This window comes from Pleurodeles waltl, chromosome 1_1 (genome assembly GCF_031143425.1).
Source record: "Pleurodeles waltl isolate 20211129_DDA chromosome 1_1, aPleWal1.hap1.20221129, whole genome shotgun sequence".
In the NCBI taxonomy this organism is placed as follows: Eukaryota; Metazoa; Chordata; class Amphibia; order Caudata; family Salamandridae; genus Pleurodeles; species Pleurodeles waltl.
Window position 1 is genome coordinate 673,193,275 of NC_090436.1, and position 23,525 is coordinate 673,216,799.

The following is a 23,525-nucleotide window of genomic DNA, read 5'->3' on the forward strand; positions in this document are numbered from 1 at the left end:
TGCTTGCCCAAGGAATAAGCATTATGGTGAGCTGATAACCCATTTGATAGATATTCTAATTTGATAGTAGAGTACTATAGTTTCCTGGGAAACAACTGGTGGATAATGTATAAGAATGGTTAATGGACAAGAATGGTTGATCCTGACCTTCGTCATTCAGTTGCCACTGACCCAGAAAGTATCAGTTTGCAGGTCAAAAGGTCATGATAATTAGAGGTCCTGGAACAGGCTTGTTTAAATGACTGAAAGGATGCTAGGCATGATGAATTTGGGATAGGGAGCTTGGTTGGTATGGCCTTTTATTACAGGTTTGTCAAAAAACAGCTCCTGTGCCAAAATGAGATATGAACTGTTGGTAATCCCTGATTAGCCACAAGAAGGACAGCAGTGCTTTTTAGTGGTTGGAAAGAGCAAGTTTTCAATAGTACCAACCTTCCTCACTCTCAAGTTTATTGACCTAGAATATCACCAAAAAGTTAGATTTACTGAGAGGTAAAATACTTTATTTTTGGTTGGCTTGTTCCAGTGAAGCAAACACTGCTTATAAAAGTTTAATATGGCTTTGCAAACAGGAGAATACATTACAGTCAGGGCCACTGGATTTATGTCAGGTGAATACCAAATTAGGTGGCTGGTTAATTAAATTATGTAGCAAGAGAAGGCAAACTATGCGGTGCAGTGCAGACATTTTGTGTTGGTATTACCACATTATTCTTTCATTTTTGGAATATTAACACTTTCTAGGCAAAGATGTAATCTCATTAATATCACATCGACACCCAAGTACAGAAATAGGCAACGGAAAGGTGACCAGTCAACCTTTGCAAAGGGCCTTTCAAAGTGCAATAGTATGTACTGTTGCATTTTTAGTAACATTTGATCAATTGCTCTAGAAATAAATTCTTTATTTTTTGCAGAATGTGGACATTATGCAACAGATGCTGGATTATTTGACAAATGCATCAAATCCATATTATACAGAAAAGCCACAGCTGCTAAATCACATAATTTCACTGGCCCTGATTACAGTCTCATCTAACTAGCTAGAGGTATATCCGCTATAGGGAGCTAATTTATCATACAGTACCCTTCAGAATGTAATTTTGCTCCATGAAGTCCAAAAGGAAGAACAGTAAATTGGTAAAATCTGAAGAAGTGGAGAAATAAGTTTATGTTTGTCTTCTATGGCTAAGGTATTATGAAAAGAGTCTTTTGTTAGGTCAGTCATAAAAAGGGATTGTGCTTCAGCTAACTGCTCTATCCTGTCATAAAATTGTGGGATGGGGTATGTATCAAACTTAAAGAAAGCATGCACCTTCCAAAATAAATGCAAAAGGCTTTGGGATCAAATTGATAAGAGTATCAACCTCTCCTAGAAGGCTTTATGATACCTGTGTCTAATATTTCTTTTTCCATTGACCATTACCCAGCTCTGTTGCCTAAAAGGGGTGCAACCATGCCATCATATATCATTTGTTGATAATGTGGTGTTGAATCACTCTAGTTAACCAGGGATTTTCTGAAAACAGTGAGGAGAAGACTTGTTAAACGAGAACAAGGCCTTGTTGGTGGTGGACAGTGGATGCTTTGCCTCTGTGAACAACAGTTGCAGATGCATTTTCCAGTGGCTGCAGTTCTGAATCAGTAGGGGAAGCAGAGATTATGATAATAGCGGTGGAAGAGGCATGCTTGGAAACGTAAGTGGGCTCCTTCCATTTTTTAAAGAATAACATGATATATCTGCTTTTCTTTCTTTTATTCGGACAAGGTAATATGATTTGAAACTGGAAAAACGTATTTTTGACTAAAAAGGGTCTTTGCCAATGTACCAGACATTGGTTGTCTTTTGATTCTGTGAAGAGTAGGACCATGTGTGCGGCTAAATCTCCCTGACGAGAAGGTTTTTATTATATTGTACCTGCTACTGCTTTTAGGCTTTAGCTGTGTTCATATCAATAACCTTCTAATAGTTTCCGTATGGCCCTGGAGATGTTGGACAAGTTAAAAGAGGGTTTTAGACTCAATCTGTCGATCTTCCCAGAGCTTAATAGACATGCACAATTAGGTTTTGGATTGCCTTCTGAATAATAAGAGAATAAAAGAGGAGAGCCCTGTAGTGCTTTGAGGTTGCCAACATTGGGTGAAAAGGACAAAGGGCTACATCTTGTCCCAGTTGTGTCCACCTGCTTGGACAGCTGACTTCAATAACAATGTAATGCTCTGACTATTTCATTCAATTACTCCTTTGGTTTGAGGATGGTAAGCTGCTGTAGTAATCTGATGAAATGCAACCAACTTAAAGACTTGGGTCACCAGACAAAACATAAATGGTATCCACTGGTCAGTGAGGGTTTCTTTGGGTAATTCAACCCTAAAAGTCAATAATGGTTTGCACTGTGCTAGGGGTGTATTGGTTTAGCTTTTGGATGACTAGTGGCATTTTCAAGAAGTACCAATACGTACCAGTGTACCTCGGAGGAGGGCATCAGAAATCAAACAAACCCCAAATGCATTTGTTGGAATAGAATCCTAATGAGAGGCAGAGACTGCAAGGGATCCCCCAAATTAACTGGTTGTAAGAAATTAGGGGCCAGATGTAGCAAGTCGGCAATTTGCGACTTGCAAATTGCGAGTCCCTGCGACTCGCAATTTGCAAGTCGCAAATTGCTATGCAGTACGGTGTCTCAGACACCAACTGCGACTCGCAATGGGGTCGCAATGACCCACCTCATGAATATTCATGAGGTGGGCCGCAAATTGCGGCCCCATTGCGAGTATAGGCACTCGCTAACATGGAGGCCTGCTGTCGTCAGCAGACCTCCATGTTCGCGACCTGCTTTTCAATAAAGCAGTTTTTTTTTTTTTAAGTGTAGCCCGTTTTCCTAACAGGAAAACGAGCTGCACTTAAAAAAAAACGAAACCTTTAGTTTTGGGTTTTTTTCAGGGCAGGGAGTGGTCCCTTGGACCACTCCCTGCCCTGAAAAAATAATTCGGGGTCCAGTCACAAACTGGAAGGGGTCCCATGGGGACCCCTTCCAATTTGCGAGTGGGTTACCATCCACTTGAAGTGGATGGTAACTGCGACTCCATTTGCGACCGCATACGCGGTCGCAAATGGAATTGCATCCCACTGCGAGTCGCAAATAGGAAGGGAACACCCCTTCCTATTTGCGAGTCGGAAATGCATTTTGCGAGTCGGAGCCGACTCGCAAAATGCATTTCTGAATGGCAAAGTGGCTTTTGCGCCTCGCAAACTGCGATTTTTCGCCGTTTGCGAGGCGCAAACACTTTGCTACATCTGGCCCTAGATTACTGGTTGGGGAGGTGAAACCCTATTCAAGCAAGAACCACAATCCTTGTCAGGGTGAAGTCACAAGCAAACCCTAAATTAACCTGTGCTCAAGCCTTGGGGAGCTTGGCACAGATCTGTCATGTTTAATAGAGGCCATGCGTAAAGTATTTGTGCAACACCTCAAATAGTAACACAGTGAAAACACACCAAAAAGGACCCCCATCAGTTTAGACAAACAGAGTAATTTTTTATAAATAAAACAAGATGAATATCTAATCAGTAGAACCGAAGATATGCAGGTATAAAGGTTTCAGTGAAAATAGCACCAAAAAGCACAAACCGCTAACTGCGGACATCTGGTTGTGCTGGATAAAAACAATGTCACAAATACAGCCCGATAACAATGGAGTACGTGCCAACTACAGGGTCCCAGTTAGGCCTGCTGAACAAGTTTATCTTAATTCCTGCTTGAACAGTGTTGTGAGATCCCACACAAAGGATGCATTGCTCAGTAGAAGCAATGTGTGGGTTCTATGGTTCTGTGAAGCTGCAATGTAAAGTTCTGAGTCATCATCGATAGTCCAGTCAACGAGGGCTTGTGATGCGTATTCTGGAAATGAGGATGTGTTGTGAAGTTGAGGTGATGTGTCAGTTCTGAGGAGGTGTGAAGCTGTGATGTGAGAACCTGAATGGCAAGGCTCCCATTGATGAGAGATTTGCAATGTGAAGGCCTGCATCAGGTAAGCATCACGCAGGCAGTGGTTCATGTGCGGGCTGCAAGGTTGATGTGCAGTCCTTGTGCTGACAGAAACCTTGCAGCCAAGGCGGTGTGTTGGACCTGCTCAGGACTTCGCCACGGAGTAGAGGAGATCCATCTGTTCTGCTGTGTCCCAAATTGGGTTGGCAGAGCACCTTTAGGCCCAGTTCCAAGGCCAGCTGTGCCAACTGCCATGCACCAGGAGTTAGAATAATGCATTCTAATACTGGTGTTCACAAACCTGCATTAAAATACATTGGTCACACATACATAGCACCCTGACATGCTTTGGGGCTCATGGGGCACTCTAAAAAGATCCTTGTGTACTGTAAATAAGCTTTGCACCGCTGCTCTGCCAATGAAGCATTTTACCCTGTTAGTGGGCCTGGAGGACTTATTGTTATGGTGACACAGCACACTAATTACACAATATCTTTCCCGTGCCGCAAAACAGATTGTGCTCCCTCGGTCAGCCACGCCAGCCTCTCTGAGTCACACGTGTAGTTGCTGTATCTTCCAGCACGGATGGGGCTGCTAATTGTTCATTCAGTTATGTTCCCTGTAGTTTTTAGTGAGTATCACCTTCTAGAACTTCTGAAGAGATAAGGATTGGAGGTAAAGTGGCACTTTTAAGCACCAAGGAGGTAATCTAATGTCATATTGGTATGAAATAAATAAACATGGCTAAATGGACAGATGTGCAGCAAACTGTGACTAATTTTGCCCAACCTTGTTAACTTGAAGTATGATAAAATATAGGTCAGGGTTCAAGAAAAGCTCAGAAGTCTAAAAAATAACCCCTATTTTGAAGTCACAGCAGAGCTTCAGGTATGTCAAGGCTAACTAGAGAAAAAAAACTGTCCAGAAAAAAAAAAAAAACAACCCCACTTAAAGGTTAAAAAACAATCCTGTCCCACCACATGCATTCCTGGACATTTTTTGAAGCTTCAGATTTCTAAGGTGGGATGCTAATCTTATAATGTCAGCAAGCACTAGCCAGAAGCTTTCATTGGGCATCTGTAACACTGGCTGAACACCTGTGCTTGTTGTACTGACTGCATATCCTGACTTACAAGACATGTGGTTATCCACCGGGAAGATACTTTTTGACTAATTTTTCCAAGTACTAAATTTAAAAGAATACGGGCAGTTTGAAACTCTTGATGCTTGAGTGACCTTATTACTATTAAGCTATGTGATCAGCATTTGAATAGGGTTTTGAATGGTGACATAGGACTTCCAAAATCTGAACCCCACTTTCCAGAGGTTATTTGTTTCCCATTTACAGAATGATGGTGGTGTCTTGTCACTGTGTTAAGCCACTGAATACCACTTTTTATTGTTTAGTAATTAGTTCTTAAAAGTAATGTGATGTGTGTTATTCACACAGAGTATTTAACTTTTTAGCATCACTGTCAACTGCTGGCCAAAGTAAGACACCCCAGAGTGAAAAGAGGATCGCTGACTGTGACTGTCAGTATGCTCAGGCAAAGATATCAATGCTGCTTGCGCAGCAGGCAATTTACCCCCACCCTCACCCAGCCTGGTCAAAGAATTTTCGGCCCTCGACTCCTCACAGCTCCTCAGAAAGGGAGCCACGAAGCGTGCCAAGCTTAAACATGAGGCAATATCACCCATGTGTTTCTTCTTGGTAAGTCTGAGGAAAAAACTTCAAAGAAGCAGGGCAACACATTTTTTGTTTGCAGGTCTAAATGTTTTCTTCAAAAGCTAAATGAAATAAATTGAGAAGCATTCATGTTTCATATTTTTCTGTCTGACTATGGGGGAGGTCAATCAGAATCTTTATTTTTAATGCAGTGTGTAGTGTTACAAATACTGTCCAGCTGCATAGCCTTATAGCTGATAGAACTTTACTTTCTGGGACCTGTATTTGCATTATTTTTCCCTGGTGGACTGGCTGTAAATCATGTCACACCAATGCTAATTTGAGCAGCTGAATTAAAGGCCTCAAATCCAATATTATATAGTGATGTAAATTAGCAGCAAGCTAACGTGACCACATTCCTTATTATCAGAAATAAAGATAAATGCGTTTCTAAAGCAGTATTCTGTCTTCCAGGCTGCAACTGCTAGCTCTCAAGTAAACAAATGCCAGGTCTCTCTTTATATACATCCTATGTTTGGTGTGTGTGTGTACAATTGCGTACGGCATAACTGCTTGTTTCTACTCGCTTCAGTGTCACTCAAAGAAAATAAAATGTCAGACATGAGCACAGTGAATACATAGAAATGTCACACATAAGTGTTGCTCAACTGAGAATTTACCTTACAAAACAAAAGAAAAGACTAGAGGTGTCTGGCAAAACAGAAAATGGTTAGTCTAATTAAACATTATGGCCAAGCAAGCAATTACAGAACCAGGGTCTGAAAAGTGCCTCTCATTGTACATGGATTGCAGCATTTCTCTGGGTGCAATAAAGACATAAAAATGTGAACAGTTGTCAAAGCGTCATAGATACAATTCCTGATAGGGAATGCAGGTGGGCCTCGACCTGGCGTAGACACAATGTAGGCCAACGAGTACGGCTTGAGGGGCGGTGGTCACTGCGTGTGCTGTGTCCTGATTGGCTAAGTGTACCTAACTACATGTGGCATCTAACTTTATAGAGTTATGGCAATGCACGCATCCCTCTTGCCATGTGTGCTTTATTTGCACTAATCTCTGGGGACCATTGTAGTGTTGCTGCCTATCTGCAGGATATGATCCAAATTTTCATGTTTGTGCATTTGGCTGTCAGCTAAGTGTTATTCCACCTGCGACCTGTAAGTCATAACCTTCAGAGGCCTGGGTCTCAGAGCCTGCCTGGACCCTACCTGCTGGGGTTGACAGAGAGTTCACGATGGGGTAATCTAACAATGGTGATACAACTTCATTTGTGTATGATAATGTATCGTTTGTGTATAAAAATGTCTTGTTGTCGTGTACATCAACATTGATCAACCCAAAATCAACATTCCCCCTTCAGTTGCATATTCAGCTACACCATCAAACCTACAAGTTTTAACAGTCACATTGTTGGTAACTTGTTAAATTTGAGGACTGTGTTTTTAGAGCTGGAAACCCCCTATTGTAGGAAAGCACACAAAAACAGTAACACAAAGTCGACAGGAACAATGATGTGCCCAGACTGGTCAACCATCGGGTGAGCTGGAGAACCAGTTTGTGAACCACTGCTGCTCAGGGGGACCTCCCTCTTCACGCATGTCTTTCTGCAGTCGGTAAAATGCTTGAATGGCAAGCATCAGAGTTCGATTATCCATGTCACTGCTAGGTACGAACATGCAGCAGGCTGCACCAATCTTGGTGCACACCCCACCCTCCACTGTGGTCATCAAGTCCAAGACACACCAATGTTGCATCACCATGAGGTACATGGCTCTCAGTTCTTCCTTGCATTAAGGCCAAGCTCAGTACTGTTCATCATTTTGAGCAGTTCCCACTAGGTTATTTGGGCATTTACTTTTGTCTGCAAGGTAAAGAAGGCGATGGACCCTCCTGCCAACACTTGGGTGTCGGAGAACAGTCTAAACTCCTCTGAAATGTTCTTGTACTGAGCCCAGCTAAAATAATCAGCAGCTCTTTTCCTTTGCACCTGATGCAACAGTGTTGTTTTCTTCCTTACTGGGTATTGGTACAGTTCAAACAGATATTCTCTGTAAATGACCATAGTTGGGTGTGTCTGGTGACGAGGGAACAGAGGCCAGGCCATTGAGGGATGAGCTGGGTGTAAGCAAGCTCCGCACACTACCTGTAGGTATCCATCAGCATGAAGATGCCCCATTGCGTGTCCGGACTAAGCAGTATTGTGCCACAGTTCTTGTTCGTGCCCAGGGGAATGGTTTATTTGCCTCTGAAACTTAAAGAGTATGATGTGAGTTTCCATCCAATTAAGAGTTGCCCTTTCCCTTTATCTATGTGTACTTGTCTATTTAGGGGTCTCTGATCTCCTGTCACAGTGTATCTAGGTTGTTATTCAACCCTCCCCTACACAACCCATTTTCCTTCATGTCAAAGAGGTGGAAGACCCTGCACTGAATCTCCATGTCTGGGGTCCATTTGTTATTAAGGAAGACAGCCCCAGACACACTAAGGGCCACTCTGGGACCACTGAGTCTTCTATCTTCTATCTGGAACTCAGCAGACAAAGGTTCATAATGAACTTTAGCTATGATGGGTTTATGGAAAATTGAAAGAAGGATGGAAGAAGAAAGGATGGGTGGAATATAAAATTAGTGAAAGGATGTGTGGGCAAAAGGGTGCATAATAACCATATAGGTGGCTGATAGGATGCATGGGTGGGTGTGAAGGATTCGTGTAACGGTATATATGTGAAAGGATGCCTGACTAGGTGGTTGAAAGGATGCCTGTCTGGATGGGTAAAAGGAATCCTCAGGGGGGTTGTATCATGGTTGAGTGAGTGGGTAAAAGGATGCATGGGTGGGTATTGGGTAAATGGATGTTGGTGAAAGGTTAGTTAAGAGCCATGTTTGGAATTTGGATGGTTTTCAATGGTGAAAGACTGGATGAGAAAATGTAAAGCTTAAATTGTGTATATCGAATCTGAGGGTGAAGAATAAGAATACTAGAAGAACAATGCAATGATGAATAGATAAATGCTTGGAATGAAGAAACAAGGGAGCTCTTCTGAATAGGGGTGTTCTTCTCACCTACTTTACTTGCTTGGAAAGGTTTAATCAAAGCTTTGATTCAAAGGGTTGGGGAGGTATTTTTGACTATTCCATTGACTCATAGTATTTTTCAAGAGAGGCAGATAATATATATTCCATCATCATTAATTATCACCTCCCTCCCTACCTATGGCATTTTCATCAATGCCACTCATGATGACCTAACAGCTGCATGGTTCAATTCAGCAGAATCGGCACTGCAATGTTGGCTGTGTAATGTGTGCCTGCTTAGGTTGATTGAATGTGTCATTTATGTTCAACATTTTCAATGCATGGCAGTGCAAAAACAAGGTGTTTCCCATCCCTCCCAGTGCCCACTCAATCAGTCACTTGCTAGTACTTCACTCCTTTAATCCTTCTTAAGTTGTGTCCCAGCCTTCCAACAAATTTTAAAAATCCATTCTTTACTAGTGCCAGATTTTACTAGCCAAGTGATATTTTTCATCATGGCTTCCATTACAGATTTACATCTGTTCCACTTTTTCCCTTTCAACATTTGCCAAACACACACAACAGTGACTTACAATACTAGCTATGATGATAAATTGATCAGTAAAGCGTCTACTGTACTTATCCAGCCTAATGCCCTCTAACATACCCTGCAATAGAGTAAATTAAGATTCCTTTCCTTCCTGGCAAGCAAATTTATTTTGTTGGAAAAAAGTAATTATTATAGCAAAGTGTGGTGGAAAAGGGTGATGAGGACAATGAATAAAGTGGGACTAACTAAGTGACTTGACGTTTGCGGATGGGATAGTCTCAGACGACCATGCCAAATACAATCTATATGTCCTGTTCATTAATACAATTTCTTTCCCTGATCTCCAGTACATTGCTTTTTCCCACCGACTACTTATGGCAGATGGGATGTCTGCATGATGGATTTTATTATAGTATGTGGGGTATATTATTCTTAGTATTCATCTGCTTTACAGTCAGAATAAAATTGAAAGGCATTTTGGAGATGAGCAGGGCCATTGGAATAAGATCATTGTCTATTAAAGCTGCCCCAGCTGCAGACAATAACAGTTATAACTAGAGCTGAGACGACCAACTGAGCTATCATGCCTCCATTCATTTATCGCACCAGGAGAGAGAAGAATACTTGAACTCCATAGTGCATAGTGACTGTGACTCTAATCACATCAAAACTGAAGGCCTGGCGTGACCAGCAGATGTACTGCTACTGTGCCACTACATGACTTTAAACAAGTGTTTTGCACAGAGCCTTGTTTTCTCTTTTTTCTTTCTTGATATAGCTATTCCTGCTGGTCCGCCAACATGGGAGGAAATAGAAACCTGGCTGCGGCAGCAGAAGCTGGAGGCCATTAAGGCTGGTGGTTCTGAAAGAGGAAGAGGATGAGGAGGAGGCAGCAGCAGGTGCTGCCAATGTCCAGGGCCCCAGCCAGCGCCTCCAGCCTCTCACTCTCAACACCAGCGCTGCAGTTCACTGGAAACCACCTGCCACCATTTCATCACTGCTATCCCTCCCACTTAGACACCACTTTTCAACGCTAAGCCCTTCAAAGGTTGGCATCAAGGGGCTCCCCAAACAACACTTGGGCTTTCGTTAGAGAGGGTGTGAATGGGTTTTCGGGACCGGGTCCAAGACTCTTGGACTCGGTTTTCTTTTCTTCATGGAGAGTAGAGGTTTTTTTGGACATTGCTTGGGGACAGGGAGATTTGTTTCTGGAGCGGGTTGGGCCAGCTGTGGGAGGAGGGGATGGGTTTTATATTCTTGTTGTTAGGATTAATAAATATTTATTTAATGTTATTTATGCCTCAAATCTTTTTTGAGGTGTTTTATTTTGCACTGCTGCATTTCAGCACAGCACATTTTTTTAATCTGCGGCTACTGTATAACAATTAATTATGCGGTTAGGTACCCTTGTCCTAATACTCCCCTGGTCTCTGTACTGTAGTCTACAACTATAGTTGACCCATAAGGAGTGGTGTGGGAGAGATTTGCCATTAAATATTATACTGCCTAAAATGTACAACAATGCTCCATAGTTCTCTTCCCTGAATAGATGAAGTCAGGGCTGCATGGTTTCTCAAGGTGCCATGGTGGTGGTAGTAAAAGCATGCTAGCGCACTAACAGTGAACACATCGGAAGTAAGGTCCCACTCCCACCTAAGTAAACTCAAATGAAGATCCTGCACAGTGAGTTGGTGTTGCTTCCACCACATCTGCCCCACCAAGTATGTGATTAATTAATGGTGGAAATTATTAAGTCACACCTCAATAAATCACACAGCCCGGGAGAAGGGGGTTAGGGATTTAATGAATGGATGGGAAAGAGGATTTAGGGAAAGGTGTGACAAAAAGACAAACATTAGACAAACACAATATTCATCTGGGCAATGGTCAGCAGCCTGTTGTGGGAGGAATATAAATGATTGAGAATGACACAGTTAATTTACAAGGATTGCAATATTTCTGTCAGCCCCAGGTCGACCCAAGTTATTATAATATATATAAATGTTCAGTCCCCTAGGTTTGCAAAATAGTAAATACAAATAATGTTGAAGTGAAGCTAACACACACAGTTTTAAAAAAAAGTATACTAAAAGAAAAATGATACTAGTCTGTATTGCCAAATTGGGTGGTCAATTTGCATTCTTCTTGGATTGTCAATCTTGAGTGCCAGCCTGACTGTAGCAGTCCATAAGGTAAGCATGAGTGTTAAGGCTTTTGCCTTTTGTGCAGGAAACGAGAAGGCCTGTGAATTGCAAACGTAAACAGAAATAATTATATTGTATAATCAAGAAGGTTAGAATGGAAGATAAGCTTCATGAGGAGTAGTTTACCAAGTGGACTCAGAAAAGGCAGAGCAAGAGCATAGTCCTTTGCAATCCTTCATTTTATGACTGATGTGTGATCAATTAAGCGAGAGCAATTACAACAAACAACAATCACAGACAAGTGGCTACATGTATATTGTGATGATCAAACTCACAACTATAGTGATCATCATCCATTACAACTTTAGCCTAGAGCACATGCATAATGTGATGATGCATGTGACATTATCAATCACATGTCTGTCTCCTCCAGTTACCTACAACAACAGGCCACCAGCCCAGCCACATAGCTTCAAATTTGAGCCAGCCAGCACACACATGCAGCAGCATTGTATTTCTCAAATCAAGTAATCAACACGCCTCTCACCAGCCCACAGAGTTGAGTAGGTCCGTTAGACTTGTCATCATCCATGTTGATTTCCATGAAACACTGCACACTGGTCCAACTCTATTCCAACCATTCATGTGTCTAAAATGGAGGTAGTTCATTAGTCAGTAAGACACAAACAAACAAAATAATAAGTTCCCCCAGCAAGCCATATCTTTTTTCTCAAATAAGTTCTCTGTTAGAAAAAAGAAAACTCTATGGTGGCCCAGGTCTACTCAGTAGTCAGGGAACTAGAGTTTGTCCTCAAACTTAGGTGGTTCGCCCAGATATTGGTAAGCTAACACACAACCATGACCTGAGTCTGAACAATCACCCTCATCCACCTCCTGTTGCACTTCAGGTATGCTGTAATTCAGGGGTATAAAGTGCTGATTCATTTTGATCACGATCAATCTATTGACAATTTGGGGGGAGAGATGGTCCTTCTGACTGTGACAACTGCATCATATGCACCGAACACATGCTCAGCAGACACACTGGCTACAGGGCAAGCCAGATACTTTATTACCAGCCTGCTGAGCACGGGCCATTTGTGCCTTTTCCCATACCAATACAACATTTGTATTTGATCCATGTAGACCTCCGTCGCGTCATCCAGATAGGCCTGCACCATCTTCTTAATAGTCATTGGTGCTCCACCTTGCTTGACCTCTTTTGCCTTTGCCTCTGCAGTGGACTTAAGCCCTACCTTTACAAACCAATCAAATGCAGATTTTGGGGCTGATGCTCCTGTTGTTGTTGCTGGTGTTGGTTTTTGCTGCTGTGAACCAATAGCACTGTCCGCAGGTTCTTTGGAAGTTGTAGGCTGCACCCCAGAACTTTTGACTGTGAGTGGGCCTCTATTTCCCAGTTGTTCTTTTTCTAGGTTGCTGGCTTGCTCATCAATCCACATCTTGTAGGTTGAAACATCCCTGTCTGAAAAAAGGAATGAAAGTTGTCAGTAATTGTTTGTACCAATGGTCAAGAACTGTGGCACAAATGTAATGTTTCGATGACACTATGGGGGACATTATAACCCTGGCGGTGAGTGGTAATGTGGCGGCAATACTGTCAACAGGCTGGCGATACATACTGCCACCTCTCCACTCATACTGCCGTGGCGGTATGAGCCGCCGGCCCAGAGATGTCTATCTCCAGCCTGGCAGGTGGCATAGTAGTGCTGCCAGCATTATGAGCTTGTCTACCACCATGGTTTTCGCTGTGTTAGCAATGCCACGAAAACCATGGCGGTAGGCCCTACCGGTGACATGGAATTCTTTTCCTGTTACTGGTAGGTGGCTCCCCAAGCCCCACAACACTCACCTGACAGCCCCCACCCCCTCCATCCAAACTCCCCCCACCCCCTCTGATCCCTACACACACTCCCCCACCCCCTCCGATCCTCACACACACACACTCTCCCCATACATGCACACACACCCAGATTCGCACCATGCAAACACCTAATCACTCACACTGGCATTCAGGCATTCATACACACATACTTCCAGACATTCTTACAATGATCTCACTGACAGGCGGACACACACTCACTTCACCATTCTTACATGCATTCACACACACACTCACACATTCATGACCACACCAAGGCGCACACACACGCAATACACTCTCACCCTCCCACCCCCTTCCCCTGTCAGAAGGCCGACTTACCTTGGTAGAAGAGGTCTTCCGGCAGGGAATGAGAAGAGGAACTGCTTCCGCCAGTAGCATCCCGGCAGCAGAACACCGCCAGGCTGTATTACTGGTAATAAGACGGCTGGCGGTGTTCTACTGGCGTGGCGGTGCTAGTGGTAGCAGCACCAGTTTACCACCGTCCGCCAGTATGATCACTGCCTGATTTCCCCTGTTATTGTGGCAGAAGTCAGGCAGTGCTCATAATATGGTGGACAGATGGTAGCCGCAGTGACGATATGTTGGCGTCCGTCATGGTGACGGTAGGTGGTTTTTACCGCCAATGTTATAATGACGGCCTATGTCTCTTTGCAATCTTGTATTAACAATAAGCAAAGGATTAAGCTCTCCTCCAACTCCTGTGCATCTGTTTTTTCATCCATACCTCCTTTAGATGTTTCTGCACCATATACAACAATAGGATAGCTTGGCCCATGATACAGTGCTCCATGCTGACTCCCAGTGTGAACATTTCAAAAGGAAGCAGTATCTCTGTCAGGTATTTGACTAGGCCCCATTGGTCTATCTCAATGATTATGTCTTTCATAGTTGCATCCCCTCTTTGCATGACATAGACATTGATCGGTCTGTACTGCTCAAACAGACATTGCATTCATCATGTGGACAATAAGTTGCTGACTCAGGGTTCTTTTTTGAGAAACTCGTGTACAATGATGTTGATACAGTGTGCCAAACACAGGACCCTGAAATAGCCACCTTCTAACATGGCCTTAACTATATGACTGACATTGTCTGTGGCAACAAATCCAATGTTAAGCCCTCTGGGGCACAACCATTCAAAGACCTTGCTGTTAAAGTCATCCAAGATGTTTGCAACTGTGTGGGATTTCTCATGGTGAACATACCTACCATTGTATGCTTCCGAGGACCATTAACAATTCCAGCCGTATCAACAACTGCAGACATCATTTCTCTAACCCCCACAAAAGAGATTCAATGTGCAGTGATGAACATATAATCAGTGGCTTGGCAACTGGGTTACATGTCTGTCGTCAGGCGGATTATGTGGACAGCACTCTGCTGCAAAGCTTGCTCAACCAATTCCAGCCCATTGTGATATAGTTCTAGAACAGCAACTCTTGCAAAAAAGGTTCAGCTAGAAACCTTCCGTTTCGGGCAGATGGATGCCACAAATTATAGAAAACCCACTCCTTCCACAAAAGAAAAAGGGAGGAGGTCCAGCTCTAACATTTTTGCCAGCTTCACATTGTACAAACGCGCTATTGGTTGTTGCGTTCGTACTGCCCCTCTTTATTGGTGCCACTGATGCAGGTGACTTCTTGAGATCAAAAGTTGGTGGTAGGCTCAATGTGCGTCTCAGTGGGGCAGCCACTGTATGTTCTTGACTTGGTATCTCGACCTGACTCTGAGTCTTCTTGTGCCATTGCGATGTTGCTGATGTGGGAGATGATTCTACTGCACTGCTGGGATCAGGGCTGATTTGTGTAACAGAAATGTCACCCTCTTCTTAACCTTCACCTTCCACAATGTTCAGATCAGATTCCCTGCTCTCACTACCTTCACCAACACCACTTGCAGGTTTTTGGTCGCTAAGGTACGCCTCCCAGCAGATTGCGTGTGTTTTCTCAAATGGGTTGTTTGGCCTCCGGTACCATAGTTTGTACCAAGCTTACCCCAACTAACACTCGCTAAGCAAATGGAGCATATGGCAATGTTCGGCTCCTTTTTACTAATCGTAAAGAAGTCCCAAACTAGGGTGGTCAACTTTCTAACACTGGTGCCACTGCCAATGTTGGGAGAAGTGGTAGTAGGTAGGTGTTTTGATGATGTTTGCCCATCTGCAGTGCCTAATTCTACTGAGGTGGTTGTGGATGTAGGTCACAGGCCGGGGCCTTGTTGTAAGTATGGAAGCTTGTGGTGATGGTGGCATCTTTGCTACATCCCTCAAGGCAGGTTGAGAAGCTGGGGTAATGTCAGGCTCCACTCGGGCTAGGCTAACATCCATGATGACTGGCTCATCATCAGAATTGTCATCCTTTTAGTCTTCATCCATAACTCTAAGGCTTTCAGGAACCTTCCTTTTTACTCCTTGCCTCTCCTGACGTGCCTCAGACTGATGTGGTATCCAAGAGGAGTCTTGATCATCAGTGGGGCGGCTTGAAGAAGAAGATGGCGGAGATCTGGAAGACAGTGGATCTTGTGAAAGAGGGGCTTCTTTGATTTCATCAGCATGAAGCTCAATATCCTCTTAGTGTGCTCCTACTTCAGGAGGAAGTACTAGTGCTGGCTGCGGCTGTTGTCTTCCACTGAGGTGAGCTTCTGGCAACGACTGGGTACTACTTTGAGAAAGAGATAAGTCCAATTCAACATCACTGCTTGTTGGCATTTCTGTTAATAGAGAGGCTGTCTCTGTGCCAGACATGGTCTAGGGCTCAGTTTGGAGTGGGGCCGCTGATGCAGGACTGCTGCTCCCAGCTTACTCCCCAGAGGCCGGTGCAGCAGGCACACGTTTTTTCCCAAAAAAGGTCAGGGGTGACATACCAATGGTGGGAACCTCCTTCTTGTCACTGGCCGCTTTCTTGGTGGCACCTTTCTTTGGGGCCATCTTGAAGCTGTCAGTTGGCAGTAGCACTTAGCTTTACAAGCTGAATAGATGGCTGAGTCATGAATGGGGTCATGCGTCACATCATTCACAGGCCTTTGTCTGGAAGTACTGTGGGTGATGTCTCTTTCTCTTTGTGAACCTAAACGCAAACATGCAAGAAGAACATCAGTGAAACATGGCATTGTTGCAGTTCAATTAGCAGTAGAAACAGTATCATTTAGTGGTTACTTAAATTATAAATAATTAACAATACAGTGTATCCATTCCTAAAACCACACCAACATTAAATGTCCACATCATGTACACTCAGGAAGGATAAGAAAGAGCAACATCTACAACATACAGAATGTAACTGTTAGTTTTATGTGCATGAAGTTGGCATGTGGCACTCAGGTAGGTGCTGGTGACAAATGGAATAATCCTTGAATAATGTTGAGCAGATGTGCACCTTTGGGAGACATGGGGCTGATAGTGAAAATGAAAAAAAAAAAATGAAAGATAAAATTCTAATTTATTTAAAAAACGATTACACTGAAAAAAAAAAAAATATAAAATAAAATAAAGTGTGTGAAACAAATTATTAAAAACATTAATTTAAAAAAAATACAATTGCTAATGTACTATGGGAATGGGACTACCATGAAAAACCACTGGCATTTGGGAGGCAAGGTGTGGTGCAGATGAAAAACGCAAAATAAGTACGTAATATAATATAAAACAGTGTTTAAACAGTCCATTTAGTAATGACTATTGACCTACTAGGCCTCACGGATCACCAGCTAGGAGGCATGGCCACCACAACAAAGAAGAACACATTCAGGCCCACTGGCTGCCTACACAAAGTGGCTGCCAGCCACATGGTCAAACAACAATCAGTAAGGAGGCATGACTACCACAACAAAGAAGAACACATGTATGCACAATGGCTGCCCACACAAAATGGCCGCCAGCCACATTGTCAAACAACAATCAGCAAGGAGGCATGGCCACCACAACAAAGAAGAACACATGCAGGCCCATTGGCTGCCTACGCAAAATGGCCACCAGCCACATGGTCAAACAGTAAAAAACAGTAAGGAGGCATAGCCACAACAAAGAATATGTGCAGGCCTAAAAGCACACTGGCTGCCTACACAAAATGCCCACAAGGCACATGGTCAAACAAGAGCATGATGAATAGAAAAAATTAAAAACACATATGAGACTATAACTGACTATACAAAAAGGCCCCCTGACCACATGGAATGGGGTACAAAGACAAATGGTGGCCTATGCCAAACACTCGTACACACTGGCCAGACAAAGGAGGCATTGGCACAAGTGAAAAAAACAGCATAACGTCAGCAATTCCACACAAAAAAATGGGTGAAAAAAATTATGTTTTACAACAACACACACATACATAGGCATCAAATATATTACCCCCACCATACACTGTTTGCAGAAAAAAACATGAAATCCGGCCAAACAGCATTTTAAATTATTTAATCCAATGCTATCCATAGTCTAAATGATGTTTCAGTTCAACAGATACCACTAACAGTTGTTTCATCATGCACCCATGACTGGTACTGGCTCAGACCTACAGCTGGAAGGCCTATTCTATTAGAAGACTAGGCCACAAAACAAAGTGAATTAAATGAATATTGCAAATTTACAAACATGGAGAAAATGTACTGAATTGTGAAACATTTTCCTTGAAAGAAGAAAAATTACAAGTAAAACAATAACTAGGTCCCTACTGATACTCCAGGCCACCCACCACAATAAATACAAAAATTTTAATAAAAGTACAGATAAATCCTGGTGTATGTCTTCTATTAAACAAATGAGTTGTACAACACCCTTATACAAGTGTTTTTGAGCTTACTTGTGAAATCTCAAATACTTGAAGTAGCCGGCTGGACAAGAACAAGAAGTTGGAGTGTCTAGGGCACTTCCTCTTGTTGAAAAAAAAAGTAAATGAAAAAAAGTAATCCTCACACAAAAAAAACAACGCGAACAGAACGTTGGGGAAGCTTTTTAACTCTTGCAGCATTCTGCTTTCTCCCATTGTGACGCTTTTTGGTTTTTCTCTTCCTCCATCTTTCCCATATGTGTCTTTTGCTCTTAGAAAATGCTTGAGGCAGAAAAATAAGCCTCGGCCCTCAAACATAAGTGCTAGTGCCCCGCACGGAAACAACAAGAACAAATTAAGCACTGCCCAGCACTATCTAGTCATGCTTCCTGCACATGGGAAATTATATAAAGTGTGTGCCAACGGGGGAAAACTCTGCTCCGTTGCGAAGTGCAGAGTATATCGGTAACTCTGTGTTCTCCACAGAACACAGAGTTCCCGAATTCAGCAAACTCCGCCAGTGTAGTGGAGTTTTATCACCCAGGCCTATTTGACACCCTTGGGTGATAGTCACCTTACCCCCATTGTGTTTTGCTAAATTAGTTTTTGTGGGCTTTAGGACTCTGTTTATGTGTAAGTCCCTTATAAATGATACTGCATGTGCCTAGGGCCTGTAAGTTAAATTCTAATAGTGGGCCTGTAGCATTCATTGTGCCACCCACTACCATAGCCGTCTAAAATGTCTCAGGTCTGTCACAATTGCCTGTAGTGCAATTTTAAACTGTCAATTTAACCTGGCAAAATGACCTTTTGCCAGGCCTAAACCATCAATTCAAATACATATAAGTCATCCCTAAGGTATGCCCTAAAGGCTTGTAGTGGAGGCTTGTAGTGGAGGGTGCATTGTATTTAAAAACTAAGACATGTGGGTTTATGTTTTACACGTCCAGGTAGTGAACACTCCTATTTTTACTATTACAAGGACTAGCCCATAGAATAACATTGTATCACTTATTACACTTAATAAGTGATAACTTAAGTTTATGAGCAGATAAGAAAATTATGTTCGCACTCAAATACATTTTAATTTAAAATCCTGTTTCATTTTAAGTAACAATTTGGAAAATGCCATTTTTAGAAAGTTGGCATTTTCTTGCTCTAAACATTTTTGCCTTCTGTTAGTATTCTGGGTCACAAAACTGGTATGACCTTGCTGTTGAGGCGTGTTTATTCCTCACAGGCAGTAACAAAAAAGGGGATTAAGTATGGGCAGGAGGGGCCATGTTGCAAACATGTTTAGGGCCGGAGCTTTACCTGTCCACACATACATTTCTAAGGGGCTTGCCTCCAGCACAGGCAAAGGAGCCTGACTCTAGTCAGCTGTCAACCAAGACTTCCTGGAATCAAGACAGGGGAAGGGAAGCACTTTCCAGAACCCGATGTGGGGGGTAGCATAGAGAGTCCCCCACATCAAAGGCTGGCACCAGGTATTAATATTGAACCTCCTGAGTCACTCATCAAAGCATTTCTGGACCTGTGGAAAGCTCAAAATATAGACGGCCCTGCTGCCCTGCTGCTGGAAGGGCTGTCTTGCTGTCCTGCTGCTTGAGGAAGGAAGACTGGACCTGTTCCTTGAACCCAGGACCACCAGAGTCGCTCCAAGGGCTAGCTGGGTGGCTCCTGTGTGTGCGATAGGGACATAACAAGCTCCAGAGACCTATCCTGCATCTGCCCAGCTGACCAGGCGCAAATGGACATGCCTGTGCCCGGTGGCTGGCGTCTGTTGGAGTGACTCCTAATCTGTAAGGAGGGCACCAAAGGTCCTGGTCCTTGGCTGGCATCAGAGTGTACTCACCTTGTTGAACTGAGGGTTCCCTTAAAACTGACAAAGCACTGCACAACTCAATTTAGGACCTCACACTGCAGCACCTAGCAACCTGATTGGTTGATGACCAGAAATGATGCTGTGTGAACTCGATACAGCATGACACTGGACCTCGTAGTACAACCAGGTACACTTGCAAGCGGGCCGAATTTGGTACAGTACCAGGCCTGTGCTTCATAGCAGTTAGCCTGAACTAATGACTTTGCCCTGGTACGGCACACCTACATAACCCCAGTTGGCTCTTTGTACAATTTTGGCCTTGCTTTTGCTTAAGACTTTGGAAATGCATACCTCCCGTTCTACTGATTATATGTTATTCACTTTGGTGTCACTTCATTTATAACATTTTTCTCTATTCCTCTAAATTGGTTTGGGATTTTCCTTTTATTGTGTTTTTACTGCATTATTTTTGTGTGCTTTGCATAAATACTTTATACATTGCCCCTCAGTTTAACCTGCCTGTTTTGTGCCAGGCTACCAGAGGGTTAAGCACAGGTTACTTTTGTGGTTCACACAGATATGGATTGTATTTATTAGTTGAGTGGGGCGTCCACCTCTCTTACCTAGTAACCCAAATTCTTGCAGGGCTACAGTCTGATATTGAGAATGGGAAACTGCTTTGGCTAATGTTAATCTTTTGAATACTGTGGGCCTGAGTCACAAAGGTATACTTACACTTTTGTGTATTTTCACCCTTTTTCGGTATTTAGAAAGTACAATTTAATAGTACCTTTACTACAGAAGTCATAAAGTTACTATACATCGTAGATTGTAAATACTGAAAAAGTGTAAACTTACACAAAAGTGGATCAGGCCATATGCTAATCATGAAATTATTACATTACTCATAATATTATGCTGCAAATAAACCAAATGATTATCCAATTAGAATCTGACTCAGATTTGCAATCCTGTTGCCAAAAATGTGTCTAGAGTTAAACCACTTAAAGGGGTAACTGAGCAGTATTTGCTGGCGTTTCTTTTAGTTGTACATTTAGATTGCAATATACCACATACAGGGGCTTTGGGGTTGTTGCAAATATTTTTCTTTTCATAGTTTACTATGGGAAGAGAGTGCTTGGAGATTGCTGGTCACATTTTAGCCCAAGGTTAACAATGTAACAGAATATATAAATATTCCCTCATGAGTTTAAATTTATCACACTGTGGAAGAAATTAACAGACAAAAACATGTTGTTTTCTAACCATCTTTAAGTACCTCAAATATTACAGTAGTCAGTGAGAAATTAATGTGCACACAATCACAAACCTAAATATGCCAATGCAATAGCTGTAGCAGTAAGCCACCAAACATTGCACAAAATGTCCATGAAAGCCATTCTTGTCCCTTGGCATCGGCAAACTGCCCTCTTTCCATAACCTTAAGGGAGGGTTCTGAGCTATACAATGTATTATATTTAATATGATTGTGCTGTATGGCACTCATGAGCTTTGTGCAAAGTCATGCCTCTGTTCCCATCAAGAAGGTGAACTTGAGTGGATGAGGGCACCAGACAAGACCACTTGGTTTACTGTACTGCCTTGTTTATTGATTAACGCGTGTATCTGATGGCTAGGTTGCCATGGGTTAAAACCATAAAAAAGAAGAGAGGAGCAAGATGTGTGAACTAGTTGTCAAAAAATTAATTAATGGTGGGAGCTCTAATTACACACCAAACTAATGATGTGTATATATCACCAAATAAATAAATACGATTTCATTAAAGCAAACTCAAGGGCCTGTGCTCGTGTGCTCATGTTGCTCTATGTCAGAACTGTGAACACCTATTAATTTACTAAAACAAATAACATCAAAACTATACATATATTGTCATATGTAGACAGCTGACTACATACACGTCACACAAACTAAACATGCAAAGACATCGTGAGGTTTCATAGTTACATCTGTACATTACATAAATGGGTAAATGATCCTTTCCTCAAAATATGCTGTCTTATACTTTATGCTACACTCAATGTAGTTTATGAAGATAACTTCCATGTTTGTGGGACCCCTCTAAACAGAATGTCGATGCATTTTGGCTCTCCTGGGACAAAGATCATATCAGGTGCAGCAGCAGAGAAGGGCAAAAGAAGTCAGACTAATTACCAAACCTGCTGATCAGAACGCTCTACTTCATTGCTCAAGTGGCCATTCCCCTACATTTAAAGAGAGCTTGCATTTTGGACAATTTCTTTGTATCCAGAGAAATTGCACATGCAAAGAAGACACTTCAGTCCCTTATCCTTTATGCTGCACTCAATGTAGTTTATAAAAATAACTTCCAAGTTTGTGGGACCCCTCCAAGCAGAATGTCAACATGTTTCAGACTGGGTATGGGTCTTTTCAGGTCATAGAAATAAAAAACACCTAAAAAGTGTATAAGAATTTATGTAATGTACGGATGTAACTATGAAACCTCATGATTTCTTTTATGTTGAGTTTGGGTGAAGTGTGTCTAGTCAGTCATTTACATATGACAATATTGATGTTCTTTGTTTTAGTATATTAATAAGAGTTCACAGTTCTAACACAGTGCAACACAAGCGAAGGACCTTGAGCTTGCATTAATAAAATCTTATTTATACATTTGGTGATATATATGCACCATTAGTCCAGTGTCTAATTAGAGTTCCCACCATGGATTCATTTTTTTGACAATTAGTTCCCACATTTCCCTCCTCTCTCCTTTTTCGTTTGATAACTTTTGCCCAGGGATTGTGGGGTTATTTGGGCATACCCTGTTTTTTTGTATAACAGATTGAAAACATGGCAGCTAAATTAGCCCTCTAAATGCCTAAAAGAGCTTCTGCATTTACTGCACTTAACAAACTTCATTTTATTTAAGGCAGCATGTTTAATTTTTCATACTTATCATTAGTTGGACCCAATTTATCTACAATATGAAATCAAGCACTGTGTCTCAGTCTGACAACTGTGCTCTTCGAACACCAGGGGCAAGCACAGGCCTTTGCAGCCCCTGTAAAGCAAGGGGTTCAAAATTATTCAGAGGGACCCATTCTGCCCATGGCCAATTAATATCTGTGAGATATGGGAGACTCAGGGGCCCCTCTGAACATTCTGCAGGGGCGGCCTCATTATTTTACATAACGGAGTTAACACTCACCTAATGGTGGTTCTTAAGTTCTGATGTACAAAATTGGGCGGTCACTTTTTCTCTGTCTTAAAACCTAAATTGTGGCACACACTACATTGTTGCCTTCCCTCAATTTCACAGTTGCTATATTTTGGAAAGACACTGAAAATATGAGTAAACCCTCTTAAATAATCCAGCTTCTGAATTTATCATAGCACCAGGACAACAATGTAACAGTGCTCTCATCATGTTCCTTAACATTAAAAATTATTAGAGGGGGCAGGAAATCCTTTGGTTCCATCACTGGGAGACAGTTGACAGACTGGTTGCTGCTTGCTTACAGTCCATTTGATCTAGATCAGGACACTTTTCTACAGTGAACATGGAGAACTGAAACTGGGTAAAAGCTATCTGGCTCATGACGTGTCACAGATATGTAGTGTATATGAAACACTGGCAGACTAGAGGTTCAGTATGCTACACTGTCAT